Genomic DNA, 25,271 nt, shown 5'->3' on the forward strand with positions numbered 1-25,271 from the left:
CATTATCTTATGGATCTAATGACTGAAACTGGTGGTGGTTGTTGAAATAGGATTGATGAGGTTTGTTTCGTGAATTTGGATTTCGAAAGGATGAGGCTTTTGATAAATGGTTGTGATGGCAGTGCGAATAAACCGCATTGAGGTGTATTTTGGGTTGTGGGATGTCGACAAGTTTTGGAGCACTTCATGATTTGGAATTTTGGCCAAATGGGTTTCTTTTGGGGGTGTTGGTTGCATTTCTCAAGAACACAATACTTTCTGGATTCTTACAAGAAAGATAACTTGATAAAAGTTATAATGCTTCAATGGAGTGTAACCTTGTAAAACAAGTAAACAACATAGGATGGCACTAGTTGTTAGGTTATTACGAGCCAAGGAAATAAGCTTAAGATAAGGTATTTGATAGGGATAAATCCCAAGGCAGATGGATTCAATCAACATAGTTAGTCATAAGCAACGGTGTTGCCAAAAGAGACGATCTAGACAGCCTAACAGTCAAAGAACTGGTAGAGGGAATTGTGTCTTGGATAGAAAGGCAGAAAGATGGATGGACTCAAGTAAGATAGATGGACTCTTTGTAGTGGACGGATTCCAATGAGACGAACGGACACAAGGGAGACGGGTAACAAGGCCACCTACGAGGCCTAAGTATTCTCCAAGAAACCTAATATGGAAATGTCTTGCATCTCACACTGAACCGTAATTAGAGGAATCCCTACGTGGAAAAAATCCCACGATATTTGAGCACTGAAGAGGATCTTCTCTACAAGGAAATACCTTCTCCATCAAGAAATGGAAGTCAGCTCTATACCACTATAAAAACGCCAAATCCCTCACAAACCAAGATACATGTAATTTTTCCCAGCTCTGGCACTTTAGAGTTGTAGAAAATCTCTCTAACTTAACCTTCGGAGGGTATTTGGCCAGTACCACACCGGTGCTCTCTGTAGGGTCTTCTTTTTTTATATTTTGCAGGTTTTGTCTAGAGCACGAGAGGGCTGTGCAACTCACTAAAGATTTTTGTCATCATTAATATTAATCAAGATTATTGTTTCCAATCATTAATATTGCACCAACATTTATGAAAACTCCTATTAGTAGCTCACCCTCAATATCATTAAATGAAAGGTTTAATTAATTTTTAAATTATTTTCTTTCTAGACCCTTTAGAATCAATCTAGTGAAGCTGTTTCCTGAAACATCTAAATATTCAAGACTTTTCAAGGCAGCCATGAATGAAGGCATGATCCCTTTAAAGTAATTCCCTTGCAAGTATAGGGACTTTAAATTCAATCGATTTCAAATTTTTGCTAAAATTTCACCATACAAATAATTTTCAAAGACAGATAATTAATATTCTTGAATTTTCCTACTTCAACATGTAATTTTTCCACTAAATGAGTTGTATAATAAATTGAGTAATAGTGATAAGAAAAAAAAGATCCAAAAACCTATCAGGGTATGCGTCCACTAAGGTAATTTTGTGAACTTTGTATAATATTTTCGTAATATGCTTATAATGTTAACTATTTCCTATGAGATATTATTATATTTTCTTTACAAATCCTTTTCATTCATTTATTATTTTTTTAATGTAAACACGAACCTGTGGACTTGGCCCATATGCTAAGTCTAGTCCTACTCCGCTTTTCCTCAAAAAATATAAATAAATAAATAAATAAAAAACTACCCTTTTCTCACTTTTCTGGGGATAAAGAGACACATTATTACTTATAAAAAAAAATATATATATATATAAAAAAAAAAAAAAAAAAACTAGGCTATTTATATTTTTATTAAACCCCCAAACACCCCCCCCCTTTTTTTTTGGAGAACCCCTAAAACCAAACTTGAGATAACTAGTTCAGGATGTATTCAGAGTCCTACCAAAATTTGTCTTCACTCTTGTTCCTCCCTTGCCTCTAATTTCTATATCATTCCGAAAACCTACTATTTCATACCTCTTTTTCTATATGATTGTTCCAATTTCAAAACTTCCTTGAGTGTTAATTTGTGATTCGATTTTAGTATTTACACATGAGATCACTATGAGAACTTAATGACTAAAAATTTAAGTATAATGTGATACTTAAGCATATTATGGATTTGGACGTAGAATTAGGCGTGCCCTAGAATTTTTTATTTTTCCTTTTCTCTCTCAAAATCAACTTTTCCTATCTTTCTCTACTTTTTGACCTGTATTGCCTCATTTTCTTTTCTTTCTTATTCTTTTTTTTTTCTTCTTATTATTCTTTAGTTTACTCACTCGCACGACCTTTTCTCTCTCCTAAATTCTAATTTTTCTTCTCCACTTCTTATCTCTTTTGCCGGGCCCCAAAAAGAAGAGGGAGAATCCGGGCCATATTTGGTAAAGAAGAACCTAAAAGAGAAAGAGGGTCAAGAATGCTCTGTTGAATAAGGAAAGAGAAAACGTGTATCACTTGTGGCCACAATTACAGAATAATGTATTTTTTAAACATATTTTACCAAATAGGTTCCTTTCTAATTTATTTGGGATGTAAACTTTAAGTTAAAAGTTTTTGTTTTTTTTTTTTTTAATCTAAAATTTGTTAGAAATAAATTATCTTTTATCTTTTTAAAAAATATGTTAGTTTTTAGCTTTTTGTCACACATTAAGTATAAAACTTACAAAATATATATATATATATATATTCTAAATACTATGCAAATAAGCTATCAAAAACTACAAAATTCTCAAACAAACATTTATTTGAAAAGTTGCATTTTAGGCCACATCTGCTAAGGTGGTTTGGAATTTTTTTTTTTTTTCAGTTAGAGTATTCTTTTTCATCCATGAACTTTACTAAAAGTTTGATTTTCATCTCAAACTCGAATGCTCAGTTTGGTTGAGAAGATTTGGAAGATGATGGAAAAAGGGGGAGAGAAAATCACTTTTTTTGTGTTATTTTGTTGGGAGAGAAAAGGGGAGTAAAAACCAATGGGGCCCAAGTATTTTATTCTCAGGCCCGCCAAAATACATTCTCCCCAAATTGGGTAGAAATGTGAAGAGAAAATATGAACACAAAAATGAGTAACATTTTGGACATAACAATCCTTGTGCAACATTGTTTTTTTTCTTCCTCTTTCATTGTTTGTCTTTTAGACTGTATTTTGCAACAAGTCGGTCCTAAATAGGTAAACCCTTTGAAATCCTATTAGTCCATTTGGATTGAGGAGGAGAGGGGGGAGTAGAGTAGCCCAAAATTTTTCTATTTTCAGCCAATTTTATTCTACTTCCATCCACTCTCCATCCTTCTTCCCTCAATTCAAACGGGCCCTAAACGACAGTAGAGGCTTATTCTTAAAAAATAAAATAAAAATATTCTCCCTAGAATCAAATTGACTTTACCAATTTTATTCCTTAGCCACTATCACTTAAAATTTCAATCAACCTTGCAATAGATTTTGAGGTTATTCAGATAAAAAAATTCCCTAAGATCTTCTAATCTTAGGGAATTTTTCAATCTAGCCAAAAAAAACGTGTAAATACATTATAGCAGCTCCGAGCAAAAAAAACCCACATTCAAATGAACTCGCGAGGCCATGGCAGCAAGTCAAGCAGTGACATTTGCAAAGGAACTGCATTTGTAAGGGTCCATGTGGGGTAGTTTGGAAATTGAATTAGGAATATTGACAATAAGACCCAAAGTTCAAAGTCTCTCTAACCCTTTCCCTGGGTAATTGAATTAGGTGCGTGTAGAGCTACTTTTTCTTCTTATTTCTTTAACTTTTAACTTGTCTATCATATAAGCCGTGTTATTAACGGTATATTTATTTTATTTAATTTTATTTTTTTGGGTTTCTTTTTTAATTTGACTAGCCTGTAATCCTCCCATGTGATGCAAGAGACTTCAAGTGACATTTGCAAAGGAACTGCGTGTGTAAGGGTCCATGTGGGGTAGTTTCGAAATTGGATTTAGAATATTTTATTATGACCCAAACTTCACGAGTCTCTTTAACCCTTTCCCTGGGTAATTGGATTTGGTACAAAGCTACTTTTTCTTCTTCTTCTTCTCATTTCTTTTACTTTTAACTTGACTATCATGTAAGCCGTGTTATTAACAGTATTATTGTTTTTGTTTTTGTTAGATTTCTTTTTTACTTTTGACTAGCCTGTAATCCTCCCACGTGATGCAAGAGACTTTAAGTGCCAAAGGTATCTAAGGGATTAAATTTAAGGGTCATATTAATAGATGCCCATAGAACAATGGTTAGTAAACCATTTTAGAAAAATTTTTACAACGCTTTTATGGAAAATTGAAAAAGCTGTTAAAAAGTTAAAAAAAATTTTCTTTTCTTATAAAAACTTTATTAAAATGGTTCATTAACAAATGCTCTTATTTCTAACCCTTTCTCTCGCTAATTGGATTTGGTACAGAGCTACTTTTTCTTATTCTTCTTTTTTCTTTTACTTTTAACTTGACTATCATGCAAGCCGTGTTATTAACGGTATTTTTATTTTTCTTTTTGTTGGGTTTCTTTTTTAATTTTGACTAGCCAGTAATCCTACCATGTGATCCAAGAGACTTTCAAGTGCCAAAGGTCTCTAAGAGATTAAATTTACTGTTCATGTTAATGGATACCCTTAGAGCAATTATTAATAAATTATTTTTAAAAAGTTTTTACAATACTTTTATGGGAAATTAAAAAGTTATCAAAAAATTAATTCTTTTCTTTTCTTTTCTTATAAAAACTTTATTAAAATAGTTCATTAACAAATGCGCTTATTTCTAACCCTTTCTTTGTGTAATTGGATTTGGTACAAAGCTACTTTTTCTTATTCTTCTTATTTCTTTTACTTTTAACTTGACTATCTATAAGCCGTGTTATTAACGGTATTTTTACTTTTGTTTTTGTTGGGTTTCTTTTTTAATTTTGACTAGCCTGTAATCCTCCCATTTGATCCAAGAGAATTTCAAGTGCCAAAGGTCTCTAAGAAATTAAATTTACGGGTTATGTTAACGAGTGCCTTTAGAGCAATTGTTTGTAAACCATTTTAGGAGAAAGTTTTCACAACAATTTTATGAGAAGAGTAATGCTACAAGCACAAACTATTTTACAATATTTTTACAAACTGCTAATGTGGCTTTAGTAATTTTCAAATAATTATTGATAAACATAAATGTGATGTTAGTGGTGGACCCATATTAGAACTAATAAGAATTTGTCACATCAATAGTTTGTAAAAATGTTGTAAAATAGTTTGTGACAGTATCATTACTCTTTATGAGAAATAGAAGAAGTAGTCAAAAAATTAATTTTTTTTTTCTTTACAAATAAAAACTTTCTTAAAATGGTTCATTAAAGAATGCCCTTAGGACATCCGTTAACATTTTTCTAAATTTATATTTCATTTTAAACCACATAATATTACTAATATTATAAGAATAAACAGCTGACCCATGTGGGTAGTTTGAAAATTGGATTAGGAATATTTTATTACGACCCAATAAAGTTCACCAGAGTCTCTTTAACCCCTTCCCTGGCTAATTGAATTAGGTGCAGAGCTTCTTTTTCTTCTTATTCCTTTGACTTCTAACTTAGACTATCATTCCTTTGACTTCTAACTTAGACTATCATGCAAGCCGTGTTGTGAATGATGTATTTTTATTCTTGTTTTTGTCTTTGTTGAGTTTCTTTTTCTTATTTGACTAGCCTGTAATCGTCCCATGTGATGCAAGAGACTTTTATTTGTATCAAAATATTAAATTCAACTGTAAGTATATATGTTTTTAGTTTAAACAATAAATAAACAAATAAATAATGATGTAATAATATAATTTTTTTAAACAAAATTTTTATACATAATAAAGAATAATGAAGTACGTGTGAAAAATATTAATATCCAAATTATTTTAAGATACCAATGTAGAGAAAATAATCTCTTTTTTAAAATATAATATGTTTATAACTACTATAATCAAATTTATAAATTATTAAAAAATAACATTTAATATGAATCATAAATCAAATAGATATATAGGTACTCAATTGACACGTGGCAAAAATTTAGACCTTTTAACATATTTGTGCGGTAGACTTTAGACCATTCTCGAATTTTTAATGTTAAGTTAAACTTTCTATAAACTCTAGCTTTTATCTATTAAATGTAGAAATTTATATGTAGATAATATCATAATATATATTGACATGAAGAAGAAAAATCCATGACTAGGACAACCCAATTTTAATCTAATGAGATTTGGATTGTTTCTTTTTCTTCTTCTTCTTTTTAAAATTTTTTTAGAGAGATAATTACAAAATGTTGCTAATCCCGCAGTTCGAACATTTTCCCCCCTAGACCCCTAAGCACTTTGTGCATGAGAAGGTGTATGGGGAGGTGCCAATTCAGCTACAATGCCTTTGGCCATTTTTTTAAGATAGACAGTAGTATTTCATTAATTTGAAATATTTACATCATTGATGAATTGGTGGGTCACACAGTTTGTAATCTCTTCCATCTAGACTTGTATCATTGATGATTTCAGCAAATTTTGCAATAAACTCATTTATCTTGTTGGAAAAAACCCAAAAAGCCCAACAAATATATTATGCCCAAACCTATTTACCTTGTTGGCGAAACCCAAGACCCCAACAAACACATTAAAAACCAATTGCTACATGGCACCATCAAAATTCAAAAATCCATTGCTACATGGCACTATTAAAAGTCCATTAGAGCATCCACAGCCGGATTCTAAATCCCATCTTATTTTACCATCTCAAAAAGTCACTTTTTCAATTATACAATACAATTTTACAATTCTCCAACATCCCAACTTTTATATCCCAATCTTACTTATTAAAATAATATTTTTACACAATAAAATAATATTCTCACAATTACCATTATACCTTACAACACATTATTTATACATTATTTATTCTTTCTCTCTCTTCCTTCTGGTCAGGAACCACAATTACTACCACCGCTGCACACCACCACCGCTGCCACCACCACCACCGGCAACCCAGAAACTACCGTCAGCACCAAAAAAAAAAAAAAAAAAGNAACAATGTTATAAGAATGGAAAAAAAAATAAAAAATGAAGTAATAGATGACAGTGCAGGACACTTTGCATCAAGCATATGAACATTTAATTCTACTTTAAATAACATCTAAATTTGTAAGCAACTTTTGGAGTTCCATTGAAGCAAATTTATTATAAATTATCTATGAAGATAGTTGGTTGGCCAATTGAATAAAAATCTAACAAAAGCATTGTTATGCTAAGTAAATGTTCAATTCCCCAATTCACTCTATAATAATATTAAATCAATCACAAGAACCAATCAATACAGGGGAAAATATAAGATCAATTAAGTAGAGGATAGAGTGGGAACCTGTAGGTAGATCACTTTCGGAAATATAAAACCACAAAAAAAAAAAAAAAAAAAATCAAACGACAATGAGTAGCTCCTTTCTCATTAAAAAATAGTAATAAGCAATATACCAGTCAACACGAACTCAGCAATATACCAATCTTTGCTGAGTTACTGTTATCTATCAAATCATAAAAGAAAAAAAAAACATTTGAGAGGATCAAATCATAAAAGAAAAAAAAAATTGAGAAGAAATTAACATGGTCAAATTACACAGGTTCTGAACATATTTATCATCACCTCCATATTTGTTCTCAGTCATGGATAAAAGCAATCCGATTTCTTTTCTGCACCATGCTTTCCTCCTCTAGCTTCAATTTTTTACCAAGAACAAATGCACTTCATCTGCCATGTACAATACCCAACAATAAGTAGAAAATTTTCACAGGATAAGACCCAATAAAAAAACTCAAATGAACAGACCCAAAAGAGGTAGAGCTCCAATTAAAAAACCCACCAATAAAAAATTCAACACCCTAAGAAAAACGATTTAGAAAGTAAAAGGGAAAAAAAAAATCAAGCAAAAGAACAAAGCATAAAAGAAACTGGGAATTAGAGATACCTCACCTCAATCATCCAAGTTCTGTCAATATTTATATACAATGAGGAGAGTAAGAAGGAAGGAAGGGAGACAGAAAGGCTGTCGTTAGAAGGGAGAGAGGCTGACGTGAAATAAGTGTGAAACCGTAGAACAAAAGGTGGGAAGGGGAAGGAACAAAATATGAAACGGTGAAACTGAAACAGAACGTGGGAGAGAGGAATGAAAGTTGTAACCGTGAAAATAGAGTTTCAGAAAGGGTTTTAGCTGAAAAGGCTTTGGGTTTGGGCTTTATGGTGAAATTAAATTTATAAGAAGTGGGCTTTAAGTGAAGATAGGGCTGTAAAATATTTTATATTTATTAGTATTTTAAAATTGTCAAAAACTATTTTAAAATCTATATAAAAGATGATGGAAATGACATGGCTGCTGATGTGGCTCAACGTGAGCGCAGCAACATTAAATTCTACGCTTCAGCTTTTAGTATTATATAGATGTATGATTTGTTGCTGACAATGATTGTACATAAAATTCAATGCAGAAGCCACATCAATTGCAATAATTATTCTTTGAAGAAAGCTCAAATTTTTTGATTGATTTTTGCAATCTGTTATTGGATGTAGCCACGTATCTAAGCTCCAATTTGTCATGAATTCAAATACAAGAGCTTTAAATTCATTGCCATTATAATTGATACTAGAACAACATGTTAAGATCTTCACAAGATTTCGGTGCCGAACATTTCTCAAGACATTGCATTCCACCATAAAACTCTTGGTAGCTCCTTTAGTTTGTAGGTTTAGGACTTTTACTGCAACTACCATTTCTTCTTGATTAAGAACTCCTTTGTAAACTGATCCAAAACTACCAGATCCAATCAAACTGTTGAGAGAAAATCCATTAGTTGCTCAATGAAGCACTTTGTAGGAAATTGTTGGAAGGAGATCCCTCTTTGAGACTAAAGAAGATGGTTTCGTTTTATATTTTTTCCTCCAATAAAGAACAAGAAATGATTAAACAAGAAGGCTGAAGGAGACATGCAACCACACAAAAAATTGTCATTATTGTTCTAAAAGCAAGAGACTTTCTTGATTTTGTAACTTTGGGGCATTTTGGTAGTTGTAATTGTGGAATACCCCCACAAAGCTTATTGTTTCCAATAATTGATATTGCATCTACATTTTTGAAAACTCCAACAGTTAGTAGTGGGCCTTCAAGATCATTGAACAAAATGTTCAAGTATTTTAAAAATAAAAGTTTCTCTAGACCCTTTGGAATAAATCCTGATAAGTTGTTTTGCGAAACATCCAAAAGTTCAAGGCCTTTTAAATAAGCCATGGATGAAGGTATGATTCCTTTAAAGGAATTCCCTTGCAAGTAGAGGTTTTCTAAATTCAATAAATTTCCAATTGTTGTGAGAATTTCACTGGACCAATTGTTTTCAGAGACATCTAGAAAATTAATATTTTTCAAATTACCAACTTCTACAAGCAATTTGCCACTAAATGAGTTGTAGGATAAATTCAATAATAGTGACAAAGAGAAAAGAGAAAAAACCTGTTGAGCTATGACTTCACTGAGGTAATTTTGTGAAACATCCAATTGTTGCAAACTTAGGAAATTTCCAATACTTGGAGGTATGCTTCCTTCTAAATTGTTTTGACAAAGGTTGAATTCAACCAATTGAGTGAGGTTACCAATGGAGCTTGGAATTTGCCCTGACAATTTGTTCCCTGATAAATACCACCCCTACATCTTCAAAAATTTCCCAAAACAAGTAGGTATCACAACTATGAAAAAATTTTCCTCCATGCCCAAGCTAATTAAGTTGATAAGATTTTCAATGCTGCAGGAATCAACCTAGATATTTGGTTGCCTCCTAAATACAATAAATGAAGTTGTGCTGACAAGTTGCTAATAGAATTGGGCAAAACACCTTCAAACTGGTTTATTGCAAATGTCAGCGATTCCATTTTGCTACAGTTTGTTAAAGACATTTAGAATTTCAAATCCCAAATTAGTTGGAACTTGAAAGTTCACTTGGTGTGTAAAACACTAGTGAATGTTTAGACCCCCAATTTTAAATTAACCAACACAAGCTTATACTCAAATAATAGATGTGCAAAATGATAAGTACAAGCAATAACGAAATAAATAAACAACTCTAAACCATAATTAATCACAACACAGCAGCAATTAAAAGGCAAGAGTAAGGGATAGAGATATGCAAACACAAAGATAACACCGGCACGTGTTATCGAAGAGGAAATCGAAGAACTTGGCGAAAAACCTCTCCACCGCCCTCCAAGCGGTGAAATGATCCACTAAAGAATAAAGTTGGGATACATGAATAGCAATAGACCCTCCAAGCCTAATTTACCCAATGCACCTAAGCCCTCCAGGCTTCTTACTTCAACAAGGTTAAGCCTAACCGTGTCTTATTTAACTTTTTGGATCTTGCAATAAGCCCATTGCATCAATCAAATAAATTGGTCTTCTTTGAATTGCTTCCCAAGTACCAAATAACCTCCTCACAAATATGGGTATGGTGAGATAAGGATTTGGTTAATGAACCCTCAAGAATATGTCAATGGAGAGGGTAAGAGTAGAGGAATTTAGAGAATCAAATGTCTAAGATTGTGGATGAGTCAATCTTGCCTACTACTGAAACTACTTTTTTGCCTCGCCAATAATAGCTCATAATAAACTACCACTTAAGTTTATTGGTAGTTAGTTGTTATTGGATTTTTAAGTGTTTTGAAATATTATGGACATAACATTTCTCTTCTTTTTTTTAGCATTTATGAGCTCTTTGTATTTTGTAGTATTTTTTTTACATAATTCTATTTTTTAGGGTTTAAGTTACTTGTTGTAATGCTAATCTCTCTTTGTTGCTTGCATGTATACATGGTAACCTTAGTTATCACGGTTCAATATATTCTTCTATGCCACATTCTCACATTCTTTCTTTGTCTTAAGAATGAGTGCTACAAGAGTTAATGTTGTATGCATACATTGCTATTAGATTCAAAATCTGTCTGCCTAATGGATACTTTTTTTTAAATTAAAATTTCATTTAGAGTATTATTGTTGATGCTCTAAATTGGGTTAGATCGACTTGGGAAAACAATCTTCCTATGGCTTGACCACTGACACCCAGTTGGAACACTTCTGCTTAAATTTGGAAATATATAAGATTATATATGATGCAACAATCTGCGAGGCTTTGGTGGATTCAGTCTTAGAAAATAGAACTTGGTTTAGTCATACTCCAAAGCCAATAAGTCATGTAGATCCAAAGTAATGGATAGGGCTACATGGACCAAACTAAGTCAGGTTGCTTTTCTTGTGTCATATCTGATTCATCAAATATTGGGCAGTGATGGGTAATTGGCCTTCTATTGGTTTAAAGTCTTATATAATAAATTGAAATTTAGATTGATTGTTTTATTCTCTATAGCCACAAGCTACTATAATCTAAAACTTTGAGTTTAAATGGAAATTGAACAAAACATCCATTTTTATTTGTATACGAAAATAATGTTGCATAAAGCATCTAAATTTCTAAACTAACATGGCATCTTTGATACATTCCTTCCTATAAAGACTTTTAGGAATTGAATTGATTATTAGTACAAACACATAATCACAAGCATAAAAAAATAATTAAAAAAAAAACACACACACACACACACACACACATAATCACACATTACAGTAGTAGAATCCAGCACAGTAAATGAAGACGACTCCTACACTTGAAGAGAAAGAAAATCATGATTCCTACACTAGAAGAGAAAGAAAATCATACATTGATCATTTCAACAAGGGATATTAAACATGCTTGAAATTAAGATCACGACTCCTAATCCCTTGCATATCCAGGCATTATTAAAGACATTTAATCTCTTCTAGTTGTTCCAGGCCTCTGCAATTCACAAAAAAAGTTCGTTAGCTCACCATTTTATACCTTGATAATATAAAAAACAATAACTATTACAAGGTTACAAGGTCGTGGGTATTAATAAGATGACAATTTCTATTTAGCAATTTGACCGCAAGTGAGAAATGAAAATCTAATTTCCATGCTTAATGAAAAGGTAAACATAAAATTTCCATGCTTTTTGAAAAGAAGTATTTGGAAACTAAATGAAATCAACGTAAATGACTAGGACACACTACTTAGAGTAGTCTTATAGTAATTAAAATGAAATGCCTCTTACTTGAGCTCTACTTGGTCTACCTCTGCAGATCCCCAAACCAACAAAAGTACTTTTTATCAATTGTAGTTCCTTAATGACTTCCTCCATATTGATTCTCTCTTTTGGAGATTCCAATGAACATAAGATTCCAATATTAAGGATTGAGAGTAAGCATTTTTGCATATCCACATCAATATGCCTAAAGTCCTCAGTATTATTAGCTTCTTCTACTTCAATTTCATTGTCATTGTCATCTTCTTTTGTTGCCATCATTGCTGCAGTTGCTACTCCCATTAAACTTATCCCACAAAGCTATTATTGCCTAGATCAAGTTTTTGAAGCTGAGATGCATTGCATAAAGAACTAGGGATTGAACCAAAGAATTTATTATTACGAAGTTCGAATAATTTGAGATTAGGGAGAGTGAGGCCCATGTTTGCTGGAAGAGTTCCAGTAAGTTGGTTTTGTGTAAATGAGAAAACACTAATAGATGATATATTGTAGAGAGAGGAAGGGATCATATTGTTCAAGTTATTGTCACCAACCCCAAAAATGATAAAGTTTTCAAATGGCCTATGTGATAGGCCAAAAACGTATTGACCCCTTGTGATTAAATTAATTAATTAATTAGCCAAGTTATTAATTAATCAATTTAACATGCAAATGCGTGGTAGCACAAAAAAGTCACCAATAAACTAATTATGCAGTAGAAAATAAATAACACGGTGATTTGTTTACGAATGGGGAAAACCTGACGGCAAAAACCCCACCGGGTGATTTTCAGGTCACCACTCCTGAAACTCCACTATTATCACAACAAGCGGTTACAAGTAAAGGAATCCCAAGTACCTTACCAACCTACAGTTGAACCCTTACCCCAATACCCAATTGAACTTGTTCTGTAGTGACAATTTTCCCTTTTGATGCACGGCTCCCAAGTACGTGAGTAACCAATGTGCGAATCCTAGTACGCGACTTCAATCACCAACTAGAAAGAGTTGTTGGCTGCAAAGTTCTTCAGTTCATCCACGATGAAGATCAAGAAGATGCTTGGTCACAAAACCCTTTGGTGCAAATACACAGCAACTTTTTCAGAAGAGTTGAACTAGGGCAAAACTTTGTCTCCGGTCACAATTTGCTTGAACAGAGTTTGCTCAATGCTTGTGCAATTTGTGAACACTTTGACGGCCCTTAAAACAATCATTTTATATGTCTAGAGTTAGGAGAAAAGAAGGCCCAAAGACACATCCATGGATCCCAAGAAATCAAATCAGAAATTTTGATTTTGTAAACCTGAACAGATAGAAGCTGTTGAGCATTTGTCGAGATAGGTGGAGAGTCATGGGTAGAATAGCTTCCTTAAACCTTGTCACATGCTAGCTGTCGAGATTTAGTAACTTTGCACTTTCAGCTTGTTTTCTTGAATAGACTTGAAGGCTTCAACACTTGATCTTGAAACATGGTTTCTTGAAGTATTTCAACACATCCTAGATCTACCCAAATACAAGTAAAGTGCATTTTGTTAAAGGATTAACCAATTACATAAAAGAATGACATATGTTCATAACAAGTGAACCACATATGTCTTAACACTATGCTTTTTGGAATATTTCCCTCTAAATTATTATAAGCTACTGAAAAATATATGAGCAATGAAAGATTTCCAAAGGAAGGTGGGATTCCTCCAGTCAATGTGTTTGCTTGAACTAGAAGAGAAAATAGCTTAGTCATAGAGCCAAGCTCCGGGATTTTCCCAATAAGCTTGTTCCATGCTAAGACCATTACCCTGAGTTTGGTGCAATTGTCCAAACTGACTGGAATTTCTCCTCCCAACGTGTTATTTGAAAGATTGATATGTCACAATCGAAACAATTGACCAACTTCTTTTGGAATTTCACCATAAAAGTTGTTCTTTCATAGGTTGATGGCCCTAAGAAATGTGAGGTTTCCAATGTAAGGTGTAATGATTCCACACAGCTTATGGCCTTTTAGTTTCAAGGCTGTGACTCTTTGATGGTGGCGGCCACATATAATCTCATACTAGTTGCAAAACTGAATAGAATCATTCCATGAGTTCAAGACTCCATTTGGGTCATTAGCAATGGATTGTTTGAGTTTGAGCAAAGCCAAACGATCAGTCTTGTTTGTTGTGAAGATTTTCTTAAAGGATTGAAAATACAATCTCAGTGTTCAAAAGCGATTGAACTAAGATCAAGACCTATTTGTGTGAAGAGAAAATTTTGGAGAAAAGAAAAGAGTAACAGAGAGAGAGAGAGTGAGGGAAACTGAATTTTCTTACTTAATGAATAAACTGAGATTACAATCATATATATAATGCAACCTGCCTAAAAGATTGAATAATAGAATTTCTCCAAACTATACGGATCAATTCCGTGAAATTAGGAAAGCTAACTAACTCCCTAACTGACAGAAACTTCGTGCCAATACATCTGAATTCAGCCCAACTCTAGACAACGTCGTTCTACCTTTGAAGCTTAAATACCAAATACATAAAACGGTGCGTTCTTGCTTTAGTGAAACGGTGCATTGCACCTATATTCAAAACCAACGGTCATCCCCAATTTCAGTCATGTTCAACCTTGCACCTACTGTGCAATCAAACCAGGACTGAGTGCAAATCAACCGTTTGCAATTTGTTTTAACTTCTTTGAAGTAGAAACACCATGATCACTAACACCCACCTTCAAACTTTTGGGGGAGGTATCCAACAGAAGTTTGTGCCATTGAAGAAGAAACGAGGGAGAAGGCAATGGCTTGGTGAAAATATCAGCAAGGTTGTCCTTGCCAAAAACAAAACGCACACACACAAGTCATTACGCAACACCTTCTCACGAACATAGTGGTAGTCTACTTCTATGTATTTTGTTCGAGAATGGAACACAGGGTTGGTAGAGAGAGCAATGGCAGAAGCATTGTCACACCAAAGGACAGGGACATGAGAGAGAAAAATCCTCAATTCCTTGAAAAGAATACGCAACCAAGACACCTTTGCAGCAGTAGTGGCCAAGGCACAATACTTTGCCTCTGTGGAAGAACAAGCAACTGTGGTCTGTTTCTTGGAAAACCAAGAAATGGGAGAAGGACCAAGAAATACCAGAAGGCCTGTGGTAGAACGACAGTCAAAAGGATCTCTAGCGCAATCCGTGTCAGAAAAGGCTGTGAGAGTCAAAGGACCAGGGGAGAAGGAGATGCCATGATAAAGGGTGCCATGAAGATATCTAAGAACTCTTTTAGCAGCTTCAAGATGAACAGTTGTAGGATTGCTCTTGAACTGACATAGTTGATGCACACTAAAGGCAAGGTTTGGACGTGTGAAAGTCAAATATTGGAGAGCCCCAACCATGCTTCTATACTTAGTAGGGTCAGAAAGAGCAACACCATCATAAGGAAGCAAACGTGTAGAAGGGCAGCAAGGAGTCTTGGTTGGTTTAGAATTTTCCATGTGAAAACGATGGAGTACATCTAAAGCATACTTAGAATGTGTAAGAGTAAGTCCAAATGGAGTTCTGGAAATCTGGACACCCAAGAAAGAATTGAGATCCCCAAGATCCTTAAGTTCAAACACAGAACTAAGAGCAACAACAAGAGAAGAAACATGCTTGGAATTGTTCCCTGTGAGAATAATATCATCTACATAAAGAAGGAGATAGATGATAGTACCTTTATACTGAAAAATGAACAAGGAACTATCAGCAAATGAAGCTTGAAATCCCAGATGAATCAAGTGAAAAGTGAATCTCTCAAACCAAGCCCTTGGTGCTTGTTTGAGACCATAAAGGGATTTGTGCAACTTGCAAACATAGTTAGGGTGAGCTGCATCAACATTGCCTGGAGGTTGTTGCATGTAGACTTCCTCTTTGAGGTAGCCATGAAGAAAAGCATTTGACACATCCAGCTGTTTTAATGGCCAATTACAACTGACAACAATGGCAAGGACTAGTCTAACAGTAGCTGGCTTGAACACTGGACTGAAGGTTTCTAAGTAATCAATGCCAACTTGTTGGTGAAATCCTTTTGCAACAAGTCTGGCCTTATAATGAGCAATAGTACCATCACTGTGAAGTTTGACCTTAAACACCCAATTACAACCAACCTGATTAGCATGAGGAGGAGCAGGGACCAAGGACCAGGTTTGTTGTCTCTGTAAGGCTTGAAATTCTGCATCCATAGCTTCATACCACACTAGATACTTGGAAGCAATCTTGTAAGAAGGTGGTTCAGTGTGTGTGTAATCCAACACAGCCTTATAACAAAGCTTAGGATTGGGTTTAACAATGCCACTTTTGGATCTTGTCTGCATTGGATGTTGGACAGGAACAGTTGGAGTAGGAGGTAAAGGTGAGACAGTAGATGGAATAGGAGAGGTAGAGGATATAGATATAGAGACATTTGGATTAGTGGAGGAAGGAATGGAGTTGAAAGTATTAGGCAGGGTAGGTTCAGATTGTGGTGTGACTATAAGAGCAAAAGATTGGGAGAGGAGAACATCAGTTGCATCAGAACTAAGATTAACATGTGGTGAGAGAGTAGTATGAGAATTATATGGTCCTAATAGTGAAGGTTGATTAGGTGCATGAAGATAGAGGAGATTGGACAACCAGAGAGTATTTGACATATCAGAAACTGGTGAAGAAGACTGACTAACAGAAGATAGAGGAGTAGATGAAGGAAACTTTGCTTCATTAAATAGAACATGCCTAGAGGTATATATGTAGTGAGAAGAAGGATCAAGACACAAATACCCTTTAGAACTAGTGGAGTAACCTAAGAAAATACACTCCTTGGTTCTGTGATCAAGCTTATGACTAGAGTAAGGTCTAAGATGAGGGTAGCATGCACAACCAAAGACCTTGAGTTGGGATAGGTCTGGGAGTGCAGAATACAACTTAGACCAGGGAGAAACAAAATTAAGAACTGAAGTGGGAAGCAAGTTGATTAAGAAAGTTGCAGTAAGAAGAGCATAGGACCAAAAGGAAGTGGACATAGAAGCTTGAGAAGTTTTTATTTTGGTAGAGAATTGAGTTTCAACCAAGGCTTTGAACAAGATAAACTTGGAAAACACTTCAGATTTGTATTTGAGAGGGTATAACCAAGTAAACCTTGTAAAATGATCAACAAAGATAACATAATAATGAAAACCATTGATAGATGTGACAGGTGCAGGACCCCATACATCAGAGTGCACAAGTTCAAAGGGAGATGATGCAACAAATTGAGATTTAGGAAAAGGTAAATTGTGCATTTTGCCATACAAACAATGAGTAAAAGTTTGAACCAGATTTGTACACTTATTCATGACAGACCTATCATTAGGAAACACATATTTGAGAACTTGATCATGTGGATGACCAAGTCTCATGTGCCACAGTGTCTTATTGAAACTAATAGTCCTAGACACATTGTTACAAACTTTAGAAACATGATTACAGACTTTGGAAGACAAATGAAGCTGTGAAGCTTTATGAGGATAGATAGGGTAAACTCCATCTTAACTCTTGCCTTGGTATAGGACCTTCCCCGTGGCCAATGCCTGAATGGATAGAATGTCTTTGTCAAAATAACACCAACAATTGTTATCTTGATAGATTTTATGGACAGAAGCAAGATTGGAAGAAATGGATGGAACTCTAAGGACATTATGTAATTGAAGAGTGGAAGAAGATGAAGGAATGAGAGAATTACCTATGTGAGTAATTGCTAAGTTCTGTCCATTTCCCATTGTGAGGTGATCCTGACCTCCATATGGCTGAGCAAAACTAAGTTGATTAAGGTTAGCAGTCACATGATTAGTGGCTGCACTGTCTGCAAGCCAAGGCTGCTCCTGTGCAAGGCAAACATTGGATGACGTGGCCATGGTAGGAAATTTGGTTGGTGGATGCTTGCCTTGATAGGCATAGTCCATCCTATAATAATAGTCTATAGCTGTATGACCAAGTTTGTTACAAATTTGGCACATAGGCCTGTTTGATCTTGGAGCAGATGAGCTTGAACTTGACTGATGTGATTGGAAGGGAGTGAACTGATTATAATGAGGTGAGTTATTACTATCACCTCTTCCTCTTCTTCCACCTCTATTATTATAACTTCCTCTACCTCTCCCTCTATTATTCTGATTGAAATTACCACTTGGCTGATTGAAATTACCACCTGACCTTGGAGTAGCAGTAGCTGCCATTGTAAAGATTCAATCTTTAGCATCCAACCCTTCATTTAAGGATTCTTCTTCACCATTAACCATAGTTGACAACTCATCAAAGCTTAATGGTGTGCTTCTGGTCCTTATTGCTGACCTAAAAACATTGTAGTCCTTTGGCAAACCCTTGAGTGTTATATGGAGCAACTCCTCATCATCTAAAATTACTCCAACTGCTAGTAGCTTATCCCTCACAACTTTGATTTTCCTCAGATAAACATCAACAGAATCTGCACCCTTCTTAAGATTATGAAGCTCTCCTTTTAGGTTCATCACATGAGACCTAGAGATTGAGGAGAACCTGTTCTCCAAACCCGTCCAAACTTCCAATGCAGTAGTACATCCAACAGTGAGAGACAAAATTGATGGTGAGAGAGTGGAGCTGATGAAGGTTAGTAAGGCCTTCTCCTTAGACCTCCAGAGTGTATATTTTGGATTCACAACTGTAGTGCAAGCTCCACTAAGATCCTTAAGAAATTTCTCTGGAACCATTTGTGGTTCTTCAAGCAATTCATACAGAGAATAAGTTTCTAGAATCACTGTAATTTGATGTTTCCACACATTATAGTTGGTATTATCCAACTTGACTGTCATCATGTTTGACATGTTTGACAGAAGAAGTGGTTGATTCATCACATTCATTGAAGAATTAGTAAATGTTGATGAGCTTGCACCTGTGGAAGAAGACGATACAGCTGTTGAATTTGTGGCTGCCATTGTTGAATTCTGTACAGGAATCTCAGGCTCTGATACCATGAAGATTTTCTTAAAGGATTGAAAATACAATCTCAGTGTTCAAAAGCGATTGAATTGAGATCAATATCTATTTGTGTGAAGAGAAAATTTGAGAGAAAAGAAAAGAGTAACAGAGAGAGAGGAAAAGAGAGAGAGAGAGGGAGAGAGTGAGAGAAATTGAATTTTCTTACTTAATGAGTAAACTAAGATTACATCATATATATAATGCGACGTGACTAAGAGATTGAATAACAGAATTTCTCCAAACTATACGAATCAATTCCGTGAAATTAGGAAAGATAACTAACTCCCTAACTGACAGAAGTTTCGCGCCAATACATCTGAATTTAGCCCAACTCTAGACAACGTCATTCTACCTTTGAAGCTTAAATACCAAATACATAAAACGATGCATTCTTGCTTTAGTGAAAGGGTGCGTTGCACCTATATTCAAAACCAATGGTCATCCCCAATTTTAGCCATCTTCAACCTTGCACCTACTGTGCAATCAAACCAAGACTAAGTGCAAATCAACCATTTGCAATTTGTTTTAACTTCTCTGAAGTAAAAACACCATGATCACTAACATGTTGGAGTGGCAAAAGTAGTGGCAGGATGCAAGCATTGTATGGTTATGGTAAAGGGTAGAATCATATGAAGGTACGTAGAGCATAATGTAGGAAAACTGGGGTTGTGAAGCTTCATTGCCCTGGGCAAGCAAGAAATTGTTGAAATTTTAGTGCGAGGCAGAGCTAGATACACAAGTTCGTATTATATAGTGGTTAAATTGTACACTTTAGTTTAAAATGATGACATGTACAAACATTTTCCTGCCGTGGTTAATAGTCAAGGAAGTAAAAGTTTGGCTGCTCTAGATTCTTGTAGTGCATTAATGCTATTTGTCAAATGCTTCCAAAAATGTAAAAATACGTGGCATCTTCAATTGGTAAATTTTTCAAGGATTTAGTATTAATTGAAAGTTCAAAATGGGTATGAAACACCCTTGAACGTTTAGACCCCAAAATACAAATTGTCAATTCAAGCTTATAATCAAATAATTAATGTGCGGAACATGATAACAAGCTTATAACAGAATTGATAAACAATCTAAGCCAAATATAAACACATCCATAGCAGTAAATATAAGACAAAGATAAAGGGAAGGAAGATGCAAACACACGGACAACACACGATGTGTTATCGAAGAGGAAACCGAAGTCCTCGACGTAAAACCTCTCCGCCGCCCTCCAAGCGGTCAAATAATCCACTAAAGAATGTAGTTGGGATACATGAACAGCAGAAGATCCTCCAAGCCTAATCTACCCAAGTACCTAAGCCCTCAAGCTTCTTGCTCCAACGAGGTTGTGCCGAACCTATTTCCTCTTTAGCTTCCTGGATTCTGCTACTAGACCATAGCATCAACCAATGTATATTGGTTCCTTCCAAACTGCTTCCCTTAGTACCAAATGAACCTTCTCATAGATGTAGGTGTGGTGAGAAAAGGATTTGGTCAATCACCTCTCAAGGGTATGACAATGGAGAGGAAGAGAGTAGAGGAATTTGTAGAGTCTCTTAGATGAAGATTGGAGATAAGGCAATCTTGTTTTTCTCTAGGTTTTTCTCTCACAAAACTCTCTCTAGAAGCTCTCTCAATTTAGTGGGTATAAGGGTCTATATATAGTGAGGTGAGAAAAGAATACGAAGAGACAGTATTTTGCCAAACAGGGTAAATTGACGGCTTGGTCTCGCGGCTTGTCCAAGTCGCGAAATCAAGTCGCAAGGTAACGGCCTGGCCAGCCTAGGACTTTTGTCCTGTAGTGCGACAGCTGGCGTGACCCTTCAGCTTCCCTGTGTGCAACTCACGTGCCTGAAGTTGGCGACTTGCATCCGCGAACCACCCACGAGTCCTAGCCGCGAAGCTCTGCTTCTTTGCACATACTTAAGCTTTTCTTCACATCTTCTCACACACAACCCTTACAAAAATCCCACCTAAATACAGGGTTACTAAGTGCTTAAATTACAAGCAAATTGGCACGGAATAAAGCCAACAAGATGGTTGATAAATTTCAACCTTACATTAATAATTTGATAATGTGCTCTTGAGAAAGTGAAAGCAGAATAATTAATCATAATAGAAATTAAGAAAACAAGCCTCTGTTGGAGCATCCACTACCGTTAAAAATAATAATAATAATAATAAAAGAAAAAAGATCCCGGAGCCAACACTACTGTCTGATTTGTGATTAGTGCTACCACTACCAACCTTAACAGTGTTTTTCTATCTATTTATTTATTTATTTATTATTAGCGTTGGTGTGTTTGGTAAAAATTGTTTAAAGGGTACATTGATAGTGTCTAGGCCATTAATTAACTCACCCTTCCATGCGTAAAAGATAAAAGAAAAAAGTATTCAATCCCTCTCCTCTTCTTACCTTCCTTTCTTTCGTTTTGTTATTATTCACTTATATTAATTAACTTTGGTATATATTGCAGTGTTTTTAGAGAAATCTTTATGTCTCTATTCGAATAGAGTAACCAAACTTGATCTACTTACACGCTGCTATCTTGCCGTTGAGGCTTTGTACTTCCTTCACATTCTTTGGTGGTGCCATCTCTATTATAGCCCAGATCTTGTCTAGATTGGCCTCGATGCCCCTCTGGGAAACCATGAATCCTAAGAATTTTCCTGCCGTCACCCCAAAGGCACACTTCCCTGGATTAAGCTTCATGTTGTAAGAGCGAAGAGTGTTGAACGTTTCCTTGAGGTCTTCTAAATGATCTTCTTCCCTTCGACTTTTAACTAGCATATCATCTACATACACCTGGACGTTTCTCCCGATCTGCCGTGCAAACATCTTGTTCATAAGCCTTTGATATGTTGCGCCCGCATTTTTTAGACCAAACGGCATTACCTTGTAGCAGAAGAGGCCTTGGCTGGTTACGAAGGAAGTTTTTTCTTGATCATCATCGTGCATCTTGATTTGGTTGTAGCCAGAGAAAGCGTCCATGAAGCTTAACAGCTAGTGTTGAGCCGTAGAGTCTACTAGAGTGTCGACTCTCGGGAGAGGGTAGCTGTCTTTAGGGCATGCCTTGTTTAGATCGGTAAAGTCTACACACATCCTCCATTTTTCGGAAGCTTTCTTGACCATCACTACGTTTGCTAGCCAATCGAGGTAGTAGACTTCTCTAATGAAATTTGCCTCTCGTAGCTTGCGGACTTCTTCGGCTATGGCTTGATCCCGTTCTGGGGCGAAGACCTGCTTCTTCTGCCGGATGGGCGGAAAGGATGGTGATACATTCAGCCTATGCACCATGACGGAAGGGTCTATTCCTGGCATGTTCTCGTGACTCCAGGCGAATACGTCCTGATTCTCTTTGAGGAATGCTGTAAGTGTTTGCCGGATTGCGGGACTTGCAAGGGTTCCAATCCTCGTTGTCTGGTCAGGTCTGGAGTCGTCCAGGGGTATTTCTTCAAGCTTCTCAACTGGCTCCGTCGTGCTCCAGTGCTCTTCTATGCTCATGGTTTGGAGGTGATCATCCATTTCCATCATGGCCACGTAGCATTCACGTGCGGCAATCTGGATTCCACGTAGTTCTCCGACTCCGTATTCTGTTGGGAACTTAATCATTAAATGATAAATTGAAATTGCCGCCTTCCACGCGTTGAGGGCGGGTCGCCCTAGGATAGCATTATAGGCAGATGAATGGTCGACCACGAGGAACGTTACGTCCTTTGTGATTTGCTGGGGATAGTCGCCTGCTGTCACAGCCAACGTGACCACGCCCAGCGGAAACACCTTTGCACCTCCAAAACCGACAAGTGGGGCATTCGTTGGAACCAGTTGTTCCCTGCTGATTTTCATCTGCTGGCATGCCGGGTAGTACAAGATGTCTGCCGAGCTGCCATTGTCGACCAACACCCGATGCAAGTTGTAGTCCCCAACCTGTAGGCTGACAACAAACGCGTCGTCGTGCGGGTGGTGAAGACGTCTCGCGTCTTCTTCCGAGAACTCGATAATGGGGCTTTCCCTTCGAGCCACCTTTTGCACTGGACCCGTCAGCTGGACGTTTTGGACCATCCGGAGGTACGTCTTTCTAGCCTTTTTGGACGGCCCGGTAGCCATCCCTCCTACAATCATTCGTATGTCACCAACGGGAGGTCTTGGACGGTCATTATCTCGTCGGGGGGGGGGGGTGCTCTAGAGGTGCTGGATCCGCTCTTTCCTTGCTTACGAATTTCTACAATTTCTCTTGCCTTATAAGGGCCTCGATTTGTTGCTTCAAGTCGTAACAGTCGGCTGTGTCATGGCCGTGATCTCAGTGAAAGCGACAGTACTTGTCTCTAGAACGCCTGCTAGGATCCCCCTTCAGCTTTCCAGGGAAGGTCAGAGCCCCTTCGTCCTTAATTTGCATTAGGACTTGATCTATTGGGGCGGTCAGCGGGGTGAAGCTTGTAAATCTCTCTCCCGGAGGTTTAGAACGCCTTTCGTCTCTTCGATCTCCTGTTCTGGGCCTCTTTCTCCCTTGGTCTGGTCGTGCATCTTCCTACCTCTCCCTTTTTCTCAGTCTTTCTTCTCGGGCCTACAACGCGTCCTCAGCATTCATATACTTAGTAGCCCTGTAGAGTACCTCCGACATGGTCTTCGGGTTGTTTTTGTATAGGGAGAGCAAAAACTTGCCCTTTCGCAACCCATTTGTGAAGGCTGCTACAAGTATTTTGTTGTCGGCTTCGTCAACCGATAGCGCTTCCTTATTAAAGCGCGTTATGTAGGATCTTAACGTCTCGTCCTCTCTTTGCTTGATACTCATCAGGCATGCCGTGGACTTCTTATACCTGTGTCCCCCAATGAAGTGTGTAGTGAATTGAGCGCTTAGCTCCTTGAAGGTGCTAATAGAGTTGGGCGTCAGCCGGCTGAACCATACCCTTGCGGGGCCTTTGAGTGTTGTGGGGAAGGCCCTGCACATAATCTCGTCTGCTACCCCCTGAAGATGCATCAGGGTTTTGAAAGTTTCCAGGTGGTCCAGAGGATCCTTCACCCGGTCATAGCTATCTATATTCGGCATGCGAAACTTGTGGGGTAGGGGGAAGGAGTTCACGGCTATAGTGAAGGGCGAGTCGGTACGGTTGACTAGATCGTCAAGATCACTGGAGACTCGCCCCTTGAGGGCGTTCATCATAACCTCAATTTGTTCCCTCATTGCCTGCATCTCGGCGGTAATATGTGGTGGAGTCGCATCCGTGAGGGATGGCATGCTCACGTGCTGCCTCTCCGGCCTGCTTGGGGCGTGGCTGCCCTCATGTTTGTCCTGATTCTTCTTTGGAGCGCTAGTCCCTTCCTGATCTTCTGGTTGGTCATTTAGTGTTGCATTCTTCTGGCGCAGCTGTTCTTCCAAGTCGAGGTTCTGTTTGGTGAGACGCTCCACGGCGGCACCGAGAATCCGAACTTGTCTCTCGAGGGTAGTCGTGGGTGGTTCCTCTCCTTGTACGTCATTAGTAGTCGCCATTGAGCGAGTGAGTACCATGCAACCCTTTAGTCCAGGAAACGATAATATGGCTTAATTACGAGCTTCCCACAGACGGCGCCAACTGATGATGCTGAAAATATCAACAGTGAGTTGCATAATGCTCGTACCCTCGAAACGACACCTGCACAAAGAAAAGAGGACCTAACAGAGAGCATCGGTGTGGTGCCAGCCAAATACCCTCCGAATGTTAAGTTAGAACTTCTTTCAACTCTAGAGTGCTAGAGAGGGGTTCATTATGCGTACCTCGATTTATGAGAGTATTAGGCTTTTATAGTAGTTGAGGGTTGACATTTTTCCTTGGAGTAGAAGTCTTTTCCTTATAGGGATCCTCATGGGCGCGGATCGTGGAATCCTTTCCTTATAGGATTCTAATACTGATCGTGGGATACGAATAATTTCCTTAAATACCACGCGCGGAGGCCAAGTCAGAATTTTACACATATCCGTCGGCATAGGGGTCGTCGGCTTGCCTTATCCCCGTCAGCCATGTCGTCGTCAGTTCATTGCAGCGCTACCCAAGGGCTCCGAATCCGCATCCATCAGCCTTGGATCCCTCTGCTTTTCCAGTTGTCTGAGGGCATCAGCTGACGGGTTGACCATGATTTATTTTTACATATCAATAAACAAGGTTCACATGCAATAGGTTTCTGTG

General features: G+C 37.0%; 2 long non-coding RNA genes across 2 annotated transcripts; both read right to left on the bottom strand.

Moving 5' to 3' along the window:
• Positions 1-7,420: 7,420 nt before the first annotated feature.
• Positions 7,421-8,101, bottom strand: LOC136062467 (uncharacterized). Its single transcript, XR_010624197.1, has 3 exons — positions 7,972-8,101; positions 7,645-7,749; positions 7,421-7,525 (listed from the first exon to the last, which is right to left on the bottom strand). It is a non-coding gene; the product is annotated as an uncharacterized LOC136062467 (long non-coding RNA).
• A 3,343-nt stretch (positions 8,102-11,444) lies between these two features.
• On the bottom strand, positions 11,445-12,433 carry LOC136062468 (uncharacterized). Its single transcript, XR_010624198.1, has 2 exons — positions 12,166-12,433; positions 11,445-11,870 (listed from the first exon to the last, which is right to left on the bottom strand). It is a non-coding gene; the product is annotated as an uncharacterized LOC136062468 (long non-coding RNA).
• Between the last annotated feature and the right edge of the window lie 12,838 nt (positions 12,434-25,271).

Source organism: Quercus suber, unplaced genomic scaffold (genome assembly GCF_002906115.3).
Source record: "Quercus suber isolate HL8 unplaced genomic scaffold, Cork oak 2.0 scaffold_417, whole genome shotgun sequence".
NCBI lineage: Eukaryota > Viridiplantae > Streptophyta > Magnoliopsida > Fagales > Fagaceae > Quercus > Quercus suber.